The sequence below is a fragment of the Ornithodoros turicata genome, chromosome 10 (genome assembly GCF_037126465.1).
Source record: "Ornithodoros turicata isolate Travis chromosome 10, ASM3712646v1, whole genome shotgun sequence".
In the NCBI taxonomy this organism is placed as follows: Eukaryota; Metazoa; Arthropoda; class Arachnida; order Ixodida; family Argasidae; genus Ornithodoros; species Ornithodoros turicata.
This window is the reverse complement of record NC_088210.1, coordinates 15,399,108-15,416,013: the sequence shown is the minus strand read 5'-3', so window position 1 is coordinate 15,416,013 and position 16,906 is coordinate 15,399,108. Positions and strand designations below refer to the sequence as shown.

The following is a 16,906-nucleotide window of genomic DNA, read 5'->3' as shown; positions in this document are numbered from 1 at the left end:
CATGCCCTGAGAAGGGAACTTCGTCACATAACACGTTCGAGGCAATCATCATTATATGGTCCTCTCCTCCAATTTAGTTGAAAATGAGAGGCTATGCCTTTTTAAGACGCGTCCCGTTTACGTGCATAAATTGTATGCGCAGCTTTCTCGCCAAAGCAGGATTTATAGCCCTATCATTCTTTGCAATGACTGGACCTGGGCGTGTTATGTGTATGAACACGGTGGCTCTTATGTGGCGAAGTTACGTTATTAGAGTGTCTGGTGAATGATTGGTATCATAGCGATTAGGCGAGAGTGGAATCTGTTCGAACCAATGGGTGTGCATCTCGACTGGTATAGATTTCGACAGACTAATATGTCGAGGGCACTATAATGTGCAAGTTTTTTTCTTGATATCAAGCTCTGAACGACTGAACTACAAGCGAACGATGAGAACAGAAGACCATCGTTCTATCCGGTTATCGTTATAGCGAACGGTGCCGTCTCACGTATCGCCTGTGTCGACGAACGCGATCGTTGCTTTTCACGCAGTTGTTTTTTTAATGTCAAACTTCGAACGACAGGCGAACGACGGAAACGATATACAATCGCTGTATCCGGTTATCGCTAAAGCGGACGGTGCGCTGTCTTGTATCGTCCGTGTCGCTGTATTCGCTCATTGTCTTTCATACAGTAGTGTAGCGTATTTGCGAATGCGCGTGATATACTTAGATAGCTTGAAAACTTCTATAAACTAGCATCAACACACCCCTCTACTTCGAAATCGATTTCGATATGCACGAAACATTTTTCGATGTACCGTGTCGCAACTCCACCGCCTCCCACCCCAAACTCTCTCTACGCAGCATTCACAAAGGACTACTGACCACTTGGCGTGAAGGAAAAATTGGACTTTGCGGAGGCATTCTTGTGTAATCACTCTTTCTCTGGCGAAGTGGTCACGCTAGTTACGCAGTGGTTGCTGCTATAGGAAGTCTCCGATTGGTCGGACGGGCGTTGTCCGCCATTGTGGTGACTCGCAAATGATGACGGACGACCCATCACGGCTCACAAAGGGCGTCTCTGTGTAAATGCCCTCACACGGAAAAAAAGAGACGGGCACCTCTCGCTTTTTGTCCGAAGAAAACCCTCGCAACAAAAAGCAAACAAACAAGAAAGTTTGTTTCCATACGTGTAAATTGGAGAGGAAGACGCGAACAAGAATGACGTCCGAGCGCCGCGAAACAATAATTACGTCGGTCCAGGTCGCTTTGTTCTGGTGCGGCGGGGAAGTGTCAAAGTTATGGCGGACGAAGGCATGTTCATTTTGTTTGTTTTGCGAAAGGCGTAAGAAATGGAGTTCGATGATTTCTAGGCATTTTTCTGTGTTAGTTTGTGACCTGTATGCGGGAAAGACGGAGAGGGAAAACGACTTAGTTGCGACGTCTATACCGGTCAAGATTTATATACAGGGTGTTTCATGTAACTTGAATCGAGATTTTTCAGAAAACCTGATACATCGTACACGAACAGGGCCTGCTGCGTTATGCTCGTAGCCGTCTTAGACGAGCGAGAATATTATATTCATACATCCTAGTTCATTTATTGATTGAAATATTAATTCCTTGTTTCCTTAAATATCGATATTAAAGCGCAAATTCCAATAAGAAAGTTGGAAAGCGCGTTCAGGAAACCCGGATTCAGTTGCTTCCAATCATGCATCTGCCACGTGGTTCTTCCTTCGAAGCTCCAAAGAATGCCGGCGTGACTTCTTCCACTGGAATATTCCGAAGTTCTCCCACTGGAATATTCCGGTGAGAAGTGGCGCGTGTAGCAGTGCAAAAGCAACTCCATCGTTAAAATGGAGCCCTGTTACAATTACAGCCCTATATTACACCCCTGTAACGCCCCACGTGCAAACTTTCTTCCCCTGAAGGGTGTAATTGTGAAGTAGAAAAGCAGTTACGCCCAAATTACACCACATTTGCACGAAACAAATGTGTCCACAATTTAAGAGTGATAGGTCCTCATCTTTATATATTAATTTTCTTTCTTTCTTTTTTCAATTTAAGGATGATAGGCTCCATCGCCATATTTTTCTTTTTTACATTAACCAACCAGTGACAGGTTCGGCACATGATAAGCCATATCAGATAAGCCATAGGCTGGCCACGAAAAGTCAATGGAAACTTTTTTTTTTATCGAGTTACGAAAATGAAGTAGAAGAGGGTGAGGGGAAAATTACCGTGTTCAATGCATATATAGCCGGCGTCTTGATTATCCTTCTTGAACATTTCCAGAAAAGGCGCATCCTATAGCGCGAGCCTTCGCTGATTGCTTTTTCGATGATAGTCTTATATTCGCCGAAGAGGCTGTTTGCAGTCGAGTTCCGACTCACAGATAATACCGAATCCGAAGAAAAGGCAGACCGCATACAAAGCGTGGCAACTCCGACACTCTATAGTCCCGCAGCTGAGGCAGGGAAACTATCGATTTCTCGAACGTTCGATACATGAGATACCTCCGAAAGGACCCCAGTCGAGCTCACTCGTATAATTTACACATATCCGACTCTACACTGCGTACTCACTTATCCTTATAAAACGAAAAAGAAAAAAAAAAAAAGAATCAAGGAGAGACAGAGAACTAAAGTTCAACAAACGCTATCGCATCAGACTTTCTAATGATGCTCCCTGCCACCGTGCAAAATATTACAATTAAATTGAATTAAATTCGTGAATTAAATTCGCAGCCCAGTTATTGCTTATTTCAATGTCATAGTGAGCGCTTTCGCGATTGTGACGGCACTATCAGTACATGATGGCAATTGATGTTCGGCACTCTAAAAACTGAACTTCACCGCATACACTCTTAAAAATGAACTTCACCGCATAGCACGCTCCTAGCCAACCCTAGCCAACCATCATCTCAAATGATATCGTTATCTGCCCTGATTTGTTGAAAACGGGAGGCGTACGCCTTTTTTGTGACACTTATGCTGTTCATAATTGTCACAAAAAGGCGTACGCCTCCCGTTTTCGACAAACCAAGGCACATAACGATATCATTCGAGATGATGGTTGGCTACGAGCGTGCTATGCGGTGAAGTTCATTTTTAAGAGTGTAGAACGCTCCACGCCAACCATTAGCACGAATCATAGGGTTATCGCTTCTGATTCGTAGAGAGGGGAGGGGGTACGCCTTTTTGTGTCAATTTAGATACATGATAATTGACACAAAAAGGCGTACGCTTCCCTCTCTCCTCGAATCAGGAGCGATAGCCCTATCATTCGTGGAAGTGGTTGGCGCAGTGCGTGCTATGCGGTGAAGTTCAGTTTTTAGAGTGTGAGGCTAGAACAGTAAACTTCACCACATAGCACGCTGCTAGCCAACCATCATCTCGAATGATATCGTTATCTGCACTGATTTATTGAAAACGGGAAGCGTACGCCATTTTTTTGTGACAATTATACTGTTCATTATTGTCACATAAAAACAAAAGGCGTACGCCTCCGATTTCCGACAAATCAGGGCAGATCACGATATCATTCGAGATTATGGTTGGCTGGGAGCGTGTTATGCGGCGAAGTTCATTTGTAGGAGCGTGCTATGCGATGAAGTTCATTTTTAAGACTGTATTGAACTGTTCTTCACAGCTCTACACTCTTAAAAATTAACTTCACCGCATAGCACGCTTCAAGCCAACCATAATCTCGAATGATATCGTTATCTGCCCTGATTTGTTGAAAACGGTAGGCGTACGCCTTTTTTGTGACAATTATGACAGCACAAGTGTCCCAAAAAGGCGTACACCTCCCGTTTTCAACAAATCAGGGCAGATAACGATATCATTCGAGATTATGGTTGGCTAGGAGCGTGCTATACGGTGAAGTTCATTTTTAAGAGTGTATATATACAGGGCTCTCACGCTTTCCCGCGTCCCAACGCCGATACTCGGCCCTAGCAAAAGTATCACGTGATATATTGCCCTCGGCGGAGCAAAACAAATGACACGTCTGCCCCGACTCGGCTACCAGGGTCTATTTCGTGCGCGCCAGTGTAAAATATTCATCGACCCCCCGAGAGTCATCGGTAGCCTGGTCTATTATACATGAAGGGGCTATTATGTCGCCCGGCGTCATTGTCGCCTCGATTACAGAGCCTCGCGTGCAGGCACTCCAAACAGTTTGTTCGCACGCTATTCGTTCGTGGTCCTATATACAGTCCCATGCAATAGTGGACGTGGACGGGACAACGAATACCCGTATATAGAGAACGATGTCAAAGAGTACAGCGCAGTCTCTCACGTTGAAAATATTGAGAAAGTATTAGTGAGGTTGTGACTTGAACCTGAATATGAATATAGCGCTTAAAAGCGCATAAAATTACCCTTGGAATAGCAACGCTGAAGAAATGTTCCATGTTCTCTATGTTGACACCGTGACAGAGGGCAGGACATTCCAACTGCTCGGAACGATAGATATTGTGATTTCTCCTGATTTGTTGAAAATATAGTTATCACAAGGCGTAGGCTCCGCTCTATTGTCAAGTCAGGAATGATAACGGTATCATCAGTCTACTATTATTTTTTTTCTGTAGTTGTTTTGTCACTATTCCACTTTTCCTGTGTATAACCCTCCCTGTAACAGCCCATACAGGAACTAACAGTTTCACAAAATAAACAGAAATAATAAAAATCATTCTGCGCTGTGCTTAGTTTCGAACGTGTATTTTTTTTTTTTTCAAATCTAGTTTGTCCGTGATTGAATGGCATAGACATGTCGTGACCCTTTAATTAGATGGTTATCAAAAACATACTTCCAATCTTGGGTTCAACCAATGAAGTCTCAAACAATCAACTCACAAAGAAAGCGGTCTTTGCTTCCAATGGGGCTTCGCTTTATTTCACAGCACAGAAAAAAAAAAAAAAAAAAGCAAAAAGAGTAGCTGCTTATCATAACAACATCATCACCGCTTCTCAGAAAAAACGATAGCCTAAATGGCGTGGGTGACAGAGCTTATCTGCGATATATTGAGTAGTATATGATACAGGTGATATCGTAGGAATATGAGAGTTTACTATAGTATAAACCACACTCGGTGACTGGATCGAAGTGAACGACTGCACGTGCGAACATAAACCCAATGCTAAAATGAACGTCGGTCATATACGTCGGTCATACTGCGGTAACGCGTCGGTCATACGGTGTCGCCCATAGATGAACCATCTTCATTTTGTATATTTTTTCGCTGACCGCTGAATTCCAAACCATCCGCCCACACACACACACAATGAAAGAATGAAGCAGAAGAACTCGCCGTCCAAAGCGTCGTCCAAAGCTCACATACTGACGACGTTGTGGGGACTGCGACGCTGGCGCGGGGACCGCTATCGCCCAGGGGCATCGGGCTTTCTTTCAGAATCATTTCGAAGTCGTCGCCTTGCGCATTACAACTTTATTCTTTGCACCAAGATATATCAGTCTCTGGGCACCGTTTTATGGCTAGGCACGTGACCCCCCCTCCCGCGGAAGATAAGCGATAGAATATAGTATAAAAGTACAATGTGCGAACGGGGAGCAAAAAGGGAGATAAGGAACTCGAATTTGGTGCGCCGAGAGTTGCCAGATTGATCTGAACTGATGCTAGATTTGGCGGGGCGCGGGACAAAGCGGGCGATTAATGTAGGGGGAAGTGATATAGGAATAGGGCGTGGGCGTATATAGGGACCGGCACAGCAATCAATACACAATGCGTCGAGTTGGGAATGGCATCATAGTTCTTGTCTCTGCTCGCTGGTCTTGCTTTTCGCCCTTTGCGTTTGCGTGGCGCTATTTATTTGTCATTGCCCGTTTTTTGGTACTTTTTTAAGAGGTCGTTTTAAGCAGCGACAGCGCCAGCCAACGGAAGTGATAACTGATGGTAATTCATGGGTTTCGTCACGAGACAATCTGGATCATAAGCGACTTCACAGCATACCTGGGTAAATTACTTCCAAAATGTAATTAAATTACATATTACTCATTACTCCAGCTAGAATTTAATTAAATTACATTACTCATTACTGCAATTGAAATGTAATGAAATTACATTACAATTACTACGAAAAAGTAATGCCATTACAAAGTCATTAAAAATTCATTGCCTGGCAATACGTGCGAATAATATTCGCCCAGAGAATGAGTTTGGGGAACTCATCCTCTTTTCCCTCTCCCACCGACAGCGTACACTCTTAGAAATGATGGTGGTGGTGGTGGTGGTGATGGCGATAGGGCTTAGCACGCTCCTAGCCAACCATCACCCCGAATGACAACGTTCTCGCCCCTTATTTGCTGAAAACGGGAGGAGGAGCCTATTTTGTGCCATTATGCACGGCACAAAATAGGCTCCTCCTCCCGTTTTCCACAAATCTAAGGCGAGAACGTTGTCATTCGGGGTGATGGTTGGCTAGGAGCGTGCTATGTGGTGAAGTTCATTTTTAAGAGTGTACCCTCGCAGTAGAGAGGTAGCAAAAGCAACAACGATAAACCGTTCGAAGAAATTGAGTACGAATGAAAACTTGTACTCCAATATTTTATCACGAATTTGATAACTCTTGACGCGAAGGAAGGAAAGGCTAAGCACTGTTTTTCGGAGAAATACCCTCGTTCCCAGTCGCCACGTTGCCAAGTGCAATGTATAGATAGGCTTCTTAGCTGTCTATTTGCTTGTGGTACTTAGCTAATTGAGTGTCTTCTAAAAAGCAACGATTTTGTGAAAGAATCTAATGTTTCGCTAGTTTCGAGCAAAATAAATAAAAATATCACTAATGTACCTGTATAATGCTTCATGTGTTCGGCCCTGGTGTCCTAACTGTCGACACTGACATCATTTTCGAATGACATTCGGTGCAACTGTCATTCGCTTGGAATGCCATTCGGTTTGCCAGCGGTGTTAGTCAGCATATGGCTTCGAGGAAAGCATCCATCCAAACGAATGACGCGTTGCCCCCTCGAACGGTTTACACCGGTTGCAAATTCGCTAATTCTCGCCTCTAAGCTGCTTTCTCTAAATCGGACCAAATCTGCTCTTGGGATTACACCTTGAACGGGCTCGCGTATTGACGAGATTACGGCTGCCTATTCCAACAGGGTGGGCTCTGCAGACAGATTCCACGCAACGGCGCACGTTTCTAAAGCATTGGAAATCTCATCGCGTTCGTTTGTGACATAAGGATATATGTATAGGAGGAGACGGTGTCCAGGAGGGTCGCGTGTCAATCATGGCGGTGTTGCCACCGCGTAGCAACTGTTGCTATGGAGTAGCCGGTTCATATCGCTTCTCTTCTTTTTTTCTTTTCCTTTTTTTTTTTTTTTACTACTGTCATGATCATTACCAGGAAGGAGTGAGACGTAGAGGGTTAGTGTATGTCCCAGGTCAACTTCAGGGGGAAATGACAGTTAACGTAAAAGACCTTTCGATTTTGGAATGGCTTTTATGGAGTAGCCCCTGTCAGACGGGTCGTATAAGGGACCCTCTTAGGGGTCCCTTAGTCAGACTTGTCACTAAGACTGGAGACCCTAAGACTGGGTCTCTTAGGGGTCTCTTAGGGCTGTTTCTCAGGAAAAGCTCCTTGCGCCATTTATAGTTCTTTTCTGTTTCATTCTGTGCTCACGCGCTAAAGTTGTCGTCTTACCAAAACCTTACCAACGTGGTTATAACCTGTACCAGGACTCTTTTTGTCACCATTAGATGCCTTATCTTCCACATGAGCATTGCCAGAAGCGATGGCGTCGGGTGCTGTTGTCGAGAGTATATGACTGCGTTTTGTAAAGGCCGTTGGGGTGCTCCGTTGGGCGTAAAGGGTTTTTTCTTAAAGGGATTTCACTCTGCCGTCTGACAGGGTTGTCAAAGGTCACTTTTTCGGAAACGGCGATTCCCCGAAGGCCTTCGAGTTTGCCGTCGAATTACATACCCTTGTGGCGATATCCAAGCTGCGATATCCCATGCTTACGCCCTCGTAAAACCGGAGCACAAATGTAACCATGCCATTGGTTCATCTTGTTTCTTTCGAAAGCTACGACGCTCATGCAAATGAAATTTCGCAGATACACGTAACTATTAGTCGGCTACAGCTCTAACCTGAAAATCAATCGACTGTCCCAGTCGCTTTGGCCCCATGATGCAGGACGGCATTCGTTGTACTTCTGAACTACATCTCTCGATAAAGGATCTCAATGCTCCGTGCGCAATCGCATTGCACACGCAAGTACGTAGCAGCTGCCGACTCCTCAAGCAGAGCGTGACCTTATGTATTGCGCGCTCCTAGCCAACCACCATACCGAATGACTCCCCAAACTGGTTAAAAACGGAAGGCGTACGCCTCTTTGCGACCCATATACAGTTACGTTAATTGTCACAAAAAGGCGTGCGTCCCATACATCCATAAATCAGGAGTGATAAAACGGCGGTGTCATTCTGTGCAGTGGTTGGCCTTCACCGTGCTATGTGGTGAAGTTCCGTTTTAAGGACATCACATCTACCCAAGTGGTTCTTCTGTCGAACGTTCCGCCAACGCAAGAAACCTTGTTCTCCTTCTGCAGAATGCGGGGTCTTGATCCACGTCCCCTGTAACGCTTTGCTCTCCCCGACAAACTCATGCACCCTCTACGCATCTCCACCCTTCATCCTCTATCCTCAATCCGTCTTTCTTTCTTTCTTTTCTTTGGGGGGGGGGGGGGTATAGTCGTGACGACAATCCACTTCAGTGGGGCCAACAACGGCGAGCCGATCCTGCCCCCCCCCCAGCCGCTTTTTTTTTTCGTTTTACGAAGGAAAAAAAAAAGACGCTCTATAAGAGAAATGTCGGCACAGTTCCCTGTGAAGTCGGCCCAGGCCGCGCATTCCCCCTGAGCAACATGTCGACCCCAAACTCCGTTTCAAGAGTGTACGCTACAACAAAACCTCTCTAATATAGCGCCTTCGTTTACATCGCTTCCATACACTTGCAAACCACCCCACACAAAATACGTACATTCAGAGGTGCGAACGTCATTGAAGACCGTCCTCGTTCCCTCTATATATTTGCGGCGAAATTTGCAAACGTTCATTACTTCTACCAACCCCAACAGTCTTCCCCCACCCGAGCGGCCGGGATTGAATCGCTTCAAAAACATACATCTGTATGTACCAAAGCACTCCAGTGTATGACACGGCGTCGTGAACGTTCGCGATCCCCCGCAGCTACGCCCCCCTGCTGCTCAGGTACTGCACCAGGGGGCGCAACGGTGACAACCCCGATGACAGCAGCGCCCTCTACGACAACTACACGCCTACGCGGGTATAGGAAGGGGACCCCCGCCGCGAGCGAGCGCGTGCGACCTTGCGGATTGACCGGAAACAGACCATAAGAAAGAAATCCCGAGTTTTTGATGCGTTCGCGTGTGGAGTCCGCAGTTCATTGATGGCGCTCAGGAGAGTATACAGGCCGCAGAGAACACGTGCGGGTTAGGCTTAGCGGGTATATAGCGCTTGCGTCTGGACTCGACGTGGTGCGCTAGCGGTCAGAGGTTAGAGAGTCTTTTTTTTTTGTTTTTTTCTCAGTGTATAGGCTGCTCTTTCTTCTTTTCTTTTTTACTAAACGGCGGAAACGCGCTGCAGGGGGCTCTGAAGAACTGTGACACGCAGAAGAAGGAACAGGCAAGGAATGCGGAGAGGACTATATGGAGGGTTGCACGTCATGAAGATATAGGTTCGTGAATTTATCACGCTAGAGTCTGAGAATATACGTCGTGTCGGCTGTGTTTTGCATGGCGTAGATGCAGCGTATATGCTGTGGCGGACAACCCATTCATCGTATGTGACTACATTCTTACTGCGGGGGAAGCACACAACCCAACCCAACCTAACCTAACATAACCTAAATTGCAAGTTTCTTCTTTTTCTAGAAGGGCAGAGAGACATTCACTCACTGTGCAATGTGGGAAGTCCAACGAACAACCCTCGAACGAATTTGTTGCGCAATTTTCTGCACGCCGATGACATTTGATTGGATCGGATAGGATTGGAAAAGATATTTGAAACTGATGCATTGCGAATCGTTTGTATGATACAAGGGCCTTGAAACGTATACACTCCTAACTGGGGAAGCTGCTGGCGTTGTTGCTGGGAAGCTGAAGGCGCGTGAAAGCCAGAGAATAAGGAAGATGTCTGCATGTTCGAGCACTCAAATATTCCGCCGATGGAAGTCTGTTAAAACCAGTCGCATATTCCAATGTAACAATTTCTTATGAGTTTTTAAGCAAAGCAGTGAAAGTGTCGTTTCTGCGCCTGCGCCCCTCAAAGTATCTTGACTCGCTCTGACGTGAACCCTTACCCGTACGTCCGCTCCCACCAATGTCGTGGGGACTTCATCGAAGCACGAGGATTTGAACTATTGCGTCGCATATGTAAACTGGAGTAATAGGGAGTTATAGTTTAGTTGCTGGAACTATATAGCCACTTTGTATGGCTAGTCTGACGCCTGTGGGTTGCACTTGCTAGGTGGTGGTACAACGTTCAAAGAGCAACTTGCTCGCGGAGCACGCGGCGGCAACCAGCAAAATCATCACCAACAACACCGAATAACCTATGGATGTACAAAATAATGGTATCGTGATGTTCCATGTAAGGTTTGTCTGCCTGTAGTGTGGCGACATGGTTGCGCGTGCCGCAGGGTAGGACTGCGGATAATTTCGACCACCAGGGGTTCTTTTGACGTGCGTCGGAAATCTCCGACCACACGGTGCTGGCTGGAAGCAATGTTTTACCTTCCCCACATTGCTACCGCCCTCGGCCGGGATCGAACCCGCGATCTTGAGCTCAGCAAGCCAGCACGTTACCGACTGAGCTACCGAGGACGAATGTACAGGTTGGGACAAAAGTTTACGGAACACGCGAGCGGCGCGCGACACCCTAGCGGCCTCATTAAGCGGGTGAGTTCACTGTTTCGGAGGGGTGGAAGGGTGCGCTGTTAGCGACACACAGCGGTATAACTTCCCTCCCAGGCACACCCAAGCGACACCGGAACTGTCGCTTACAGCGCACCCTTCCACCCCTCCTAAACAGTGAACTCACCCGATTCCGGCAGCCGCTATGGTGTCGCACCGAAGAAAAAGTACGCCGCTCGCGTGTTCGGTAAACTTTTGTCCCGACCTGTACGAATAATGTCCTAACGAACTCGTACATCCAGAGGATATTCGGTGTTGTTGGGGATAGCAGGAAGGCCGCATGTGACGCCTCCAATGCGAAAAGAACACAAGAAGAAGAAGAAGAGAAAAAAGAGGAAAACAAGGAGAGAGAGAGAGAGAGAGAGAGAGAAATGTAAACTGAAGATAATTTAGATGGATCTCTACAATGAACGTCGCTCTGAACGAACAGAGCAGTTCGTCTTCTGCGCCTGCGTAGGTGGACACATTCCGCTCCCCCATATATTCTGGTCGTTCCTCCTGTCTTATACTAGCGTTCTGCCTTTTGCTTCTCTTCTATTCCTTGGGTCTCTCTAGCGAGTTCGTGGGCATACAGGGTAGGATTGTACTTGTAGTATACATGGCGAAAGTGATTCATAACCACAGCACGTGGCCTATAGGGGTACCAGCAGGCGAAATGCATTCGATGTTTCTTGCTCAGGATGTATGTAGTTTCTTTTTTAGCTGCTTTTCCGACCTTTTTTTTTTTCCTTCTTCTTCTTACATTCCTTCAGTGGTATTTCTGGAACGATTCACAAAGCTGTCCTGAGCTCTCTTGTATCGTGATGTCGTACACAGCCCAACTCATCCTTCATGACGTCACGGATGTCCTTGGCATGTTGAGTTATTTCCTAGTGGGGCTGATATTATATGAGCATGATGTCCTGCAGTAGAGTTCAAGGTCACATCACGCTTCAATCGCGCTCTACAGATTTTAGTTGCATCGCCCTCAATGCCTGTGCACAACCTTAAGTCGACGACAATCGCCGCTACACCTTCCTATTCTTCATTTCCAATCCAATCCAATCTAATCCAATCCACAATCCGTCACGCAAGGCGTTTCTTGCACAGGGTTGCCCTATACCACATATCAGATCATACACTACCGGGCAGTAAATGTAACTAGGCGGGCAGATCGCTCGAAATCCCCCCCCCCCCCCCCATACACGACAGATCGCCAGGCGAGTGCAATGCATTATGGACAGGCCCTGGTCACACGTCATTGCAAACGTCATCACGCACGTGACCATAACAAAATGGCGGCGGCGATTATCAGCGGCCAAAGTGCTCGTGAACAACGCGACTGCTGTTTCAGTGCGTCGTTTTTCTATCCTGTGATGTGATGTGATGTGATGTGAGTAAAGAAAAAAATGGGGATGTAAGTTTCGACGAAGTCAAACTGGCTACCCCAGTACACTTAATACAGAAAGTTCAATCTGATGATGAGATGATGAAAACGCAGAAGGATGATGTCCAGAGACGAACAGAGATGATAATTGAGTTCAAGATGTAGGTCAAAAGTTCAAGAGCTGCGCCCAAGTTAGAGTAAAGTGGCGGAATCACCGGGGGCACACACAGGACACATCACACATTCACCGTGTCATAGGATGTCCATAAGCCCGGTTGCATGCAAAAAGTCTTCAAGTGCCCTTAGCGCCTTGTCGGACGAAGGAGGACCTAATAGTTTCGTGATGTCGAAGGCTCGGGAGTCCAAACGAGAGAGGCTTGTCTCTAATGCCCTTCGAGCAGCGACGTACTTCTGACACCCGAGAAGGATGTGTTCTACATCCTCTACAACGCCACACTCACTACAGTTCGGAGAGTCTCGCTTTCCGATTTTGAAGAGGAGACGTGCGCTGTACGGTACATTGAGCCGTAGCCTATGTAGGACAGTTGTCGTTTGTCGCGTAAAGGAAGGTGGTACTCGAAAGCGTAACCCTGGGTCGACCTTATACAGAAGCGAATCCCGAGCCGATCCTGTTAACCAGGAGGTATTGCACATTCTTTGTTTTAACTCGTTCAGCATTCGCCCCGCGTCACCCTTGGTGAAATAAATGGGCAACACCTGGGCACCTGGGTTTTTCTATCCTACTTCGTCCTCCGTGCTACGTTCTATGTAATATGCTGCGTGTAATTTCTATCTTTTCCTTTTCTAATCCAACCTTATCCTTCCGTGGTCGGAGAAGACTCGCATTTCAGTTTGGAATGCCTCGGGCGTCCTCCAGGAAAGGCGCCGAGACGGACGTCACTTTAATAGACGTTGTTCTGGCTCCTGATATGTTGGAAACGAGAGGCGTACGCCTTTTAATGACAAGCAGTTATGGTTACACATAATATGTATCACATGTTATTATTACATGTTAGATATGACACAGTATCACATGTCATACCCGAGCCACGCGGCAAACTTAATGCACTAAATGAAATGACAGTTACTTCATTTCCTAACCAACAATCATCTCCAATGACATCGTTCTCTCCCATGATTTGTTGAAAACAGGTGGCGCTCGCCCCTTTTTTGTGTGTGACAATTCTGTCCTGATGTCCCGTGCTTGGATTAGACAGTGATGGCCAGTAGTTAACTACATGTAGTTCAACTACTAGTTAAACTACCTGATTGTAGTTAAAACGTAGTTATCAACTACTTGCAGAAATGTAGTGGCAACTAGTAGTTAAACTACTATTTCGAGTAGTTAACTACAGCACTGCAAGCGCCAACTACTTCCGATTTTGTCGCAAGCTTTACGGCACGATTGTGCTTCCGACTTTTACCTTGAGCTACTTGTTTGATGAGAACGGAGGTGCAGAGCAATTGTGCCGTGCATGTGTACTAAATCTTCACTTTTATCGCTGCTTGTGGTTCATATTTAGGTGTCCAAGAACACTATAGAATGGGATTTGTGTTGATGAACAACGTTAAGTAGTTAGAGATGTAGTTAAAGAAGTAGTTGTAACTACCTCCACTGAAAAGTAGTTGAACTACTAGCTAAACTACTCCGTTGCAAAGTAGTTAGTAGTTAGAGTTAAACTACTGTAGAAGTAGTTAGTGGCCATCACTGGGATTAGATAACTTTCCTATTTTTCCCTACCGAAACGCACGGAAGAATCCCGTAAAAAGATATTTAAGCTACTTTAAGAAGAGAGAATCCCATACAATGCGACAAGGAGACATCACTGCGATGGTAGTACCAAGTCCTACACCCTCTCCCCGTATCTTTCCTTTTCTCGCCGCGGTGCTGCACAGTGAACCTTGCACTGGCAGCGAGAGATAGATGCTCGGATTACGGCTCGAAGATTACCCTCGCTTCAAGAGGAACCCCCGGGGAATTTAAGGGAACTAGCAATCAGCGCGTAAAAAAAGGGGGGGGGAAGAGGGAGAGGGAATAAAAAAAAAGAAAACACAAGACCCCGAGCTGATGGTACAGTGAGCGGGAGCTCGCGTTCAACGTTTGAATAATTTGCACACAGAATCCGGGAGCTCCAGATTTTTTGGCGCGCTGGGATCGACCTGCTTCGTTTTCTTTTCCATAGCCCCCCTTTTTTATTGTTCCCTTTTGTTATTGTATGATGATGATGATGATAGTGATGAGGACGAGGAAGGACAGTAAAAAAGAAAGAAAGAGAGGTTGGAGGTTTTTCTCTTTTTTTTTTTTTTATGAAGTATGCGTGTTTGCTGAAGCAATGAAGCGACCTGTTTGTAATTTCTCGTGTTATTATACGTGTATAGGGGCTATATGGTATGTGGGGGAGGTTGTAATGTAAAATAAATGTTCGAGGCGGGTTAAACCGCCCTCGGTTTGTTTGTTATGGTGCTTCAGCGAATGAATGTACAGAAAATGAGAGATATACGAAAGTAAATGGACGTCGCGGACGAGCAGGCCTTCGATAGTGCCGCAGCAACAGTGTCGTCACTTTTGCGCTCGTGGTTTTTACTTTATGACGTAGAATTTACGTGTTTCCGAGCGAAACATAAAAAAAAAGAGAGAACTCATGTACCGTGTTGGCGCTACGGAGTAATGTAGAATTAAATTAAATTAACTAACAATTGACTAATAGATTAAGTTACTTTAAAATTCGACCTAAATTGATGTAAATCGTTCGCTCAAAACCTCGCAACCTCTTCAACGGAGGGAGAGAGAACCACCACCCTCCCCCAAAATTTTTGAGAAACACCGCGTATACTGCGCATCTACAGGAGAGGCACGTTCCGTCGCTCAAGGTTAGCATCATAGGTGGGGAGTAACGCGTTACAAAGTAGTGCGTTACCGGTAACGCGTTACATTTGGGAGAAAAGTAATGAGTAACGTAACGTCATTACATTTTTAATAACTAACGCGTAAAGGCGTTATGCGTTACTGCGTGTTCGGGAACATTGCTTCATCGTCTAAACTTGAAAGCTTGAGCGAGGAGCGTCCATGCAGAATCCGGGAAAATCCCCGATTTTTTCTGTTCATCTTGAACAATGACAATAATTAAGGTCACATCGACACCCACAAAGAATGCAAAAGAAGGGTTATTCGCCTATACCCTGGTTGAGATGTCACCTTTGTTTACCACCTCTGTTTTTCACTCTCTGTGGTGTTTTTCGGACGAATGGGGTAAAAGCGGCAGAAAAATAGCCTCTACCCTCTGAACAAGTAACAAAGTACCACGGGATTGGCTGTTTGGATTTTTACTATGTGATATAAAAGGTCACCGTCTCTATCAACCTTGACAAGGAGCACTCACTGGTCATTAGGCGTCCTCTCAGCCCTATGGGCGAAGCTCACAGACGAAAATTTTGAACATCAACTACTTCTACGTTGCAATAAATCGTACGTGTAAGTTGTGTTCAAACGTGACCCTAGTTTGTGCCCAACATTGCTTGTATTGATTTGTGGAATGCACTTATGTGACTCAACCAAAAATGGTACATGTTATAAGCAAAACCTCATGAAGTAATGCAAAAGTAACGGCATTACTATCAGACGTAACGGCGTTAGTAACGCGTTACCTACTACCTCAACAGTAACGAATAACGTAACGCGTTACTTTTTGAAAAAGTAGTGAGTAACGGTAGTGCACTACCAAATAAAAGTAACTTCCCCACCTATGGCTTAGCATATATATAAGAAAGTGACGTATAGATCAAGGATATATAGTATTTCGAGGAGTGCCACCAGCGTATACACAGAGTGGATCCGATGATATAAGCCTAGTCATTTGTCTAACCGTCCTTCTCAATCTCTCTCTCACACACACCATTTTAGCGCGTACTATATATAAGGTAGAGGAGGAGGGAAAGAGGCGCTGACTCGTCAGAGGGAGAAGTGAATGTGCTCGGCCGGCTGGAAGGAAAGGCCGAGGAACGGGTTCCGTCCGGGATTACTCGGGATTACGGGACCTTCCCGGGCGCATACGGAAGAACTGCTCCCCCGTGTCCTTCTCTTCGGGATAAGGAGGAGAATGGGAGCGCTCTCAGTTTTTCCCTCTAAATATGCGAGCACGCACGTTAATACAGACTACTACTGCTCGAGGAATGATGACTTGGCCGAAAAAGGGCTGCGCCAACGACGCGTTTGTAACGACGCGTTGAGCTCGCGCTTAAAGCGGGCTTCCCTACATAACACGGTGAGGGCCAAACCGTTGCACAGAACACGCTTAGAACGAAGCTTCACCGCGTAGCACGCCGAAGGGCCAACCGTTGGACAGAACGATACCTCGATCGCTCTTGATTTGTGGAAAGTGCGGGGCGTACGCCTTTTTTGTGACAATGAACATTTATGTATAAGTGTCACAAAAAGGCGTACACGGCTCCCGTTTTCTACAAAATCAGGGGAGAGAATGATGTCACTCGGGCAGATGGTTGGCTAGGAGCGTGCTATGTGGTGAAGTTCATTTTTAAGACTGAATGGTACCGTTGTCGCTCCTGATTTGTACTCACCGCGGGGCGTACGCCTTTT

General features: G+C 46.0%; 1 protein-coding gene across 3 annotated transcripts in view; it reads left to right on the top strand.

Annotated features, from left to right (window-relative positions):
* Positions 1-16,906, top strand: part of LOC135370633 (LIM/homeobox protein Lhx1-like) — a 121,697-nt gene that overhangs the window by 41,891 nt on the left and 62,900 nt on the right. The window lies entirely within an intron of this gene.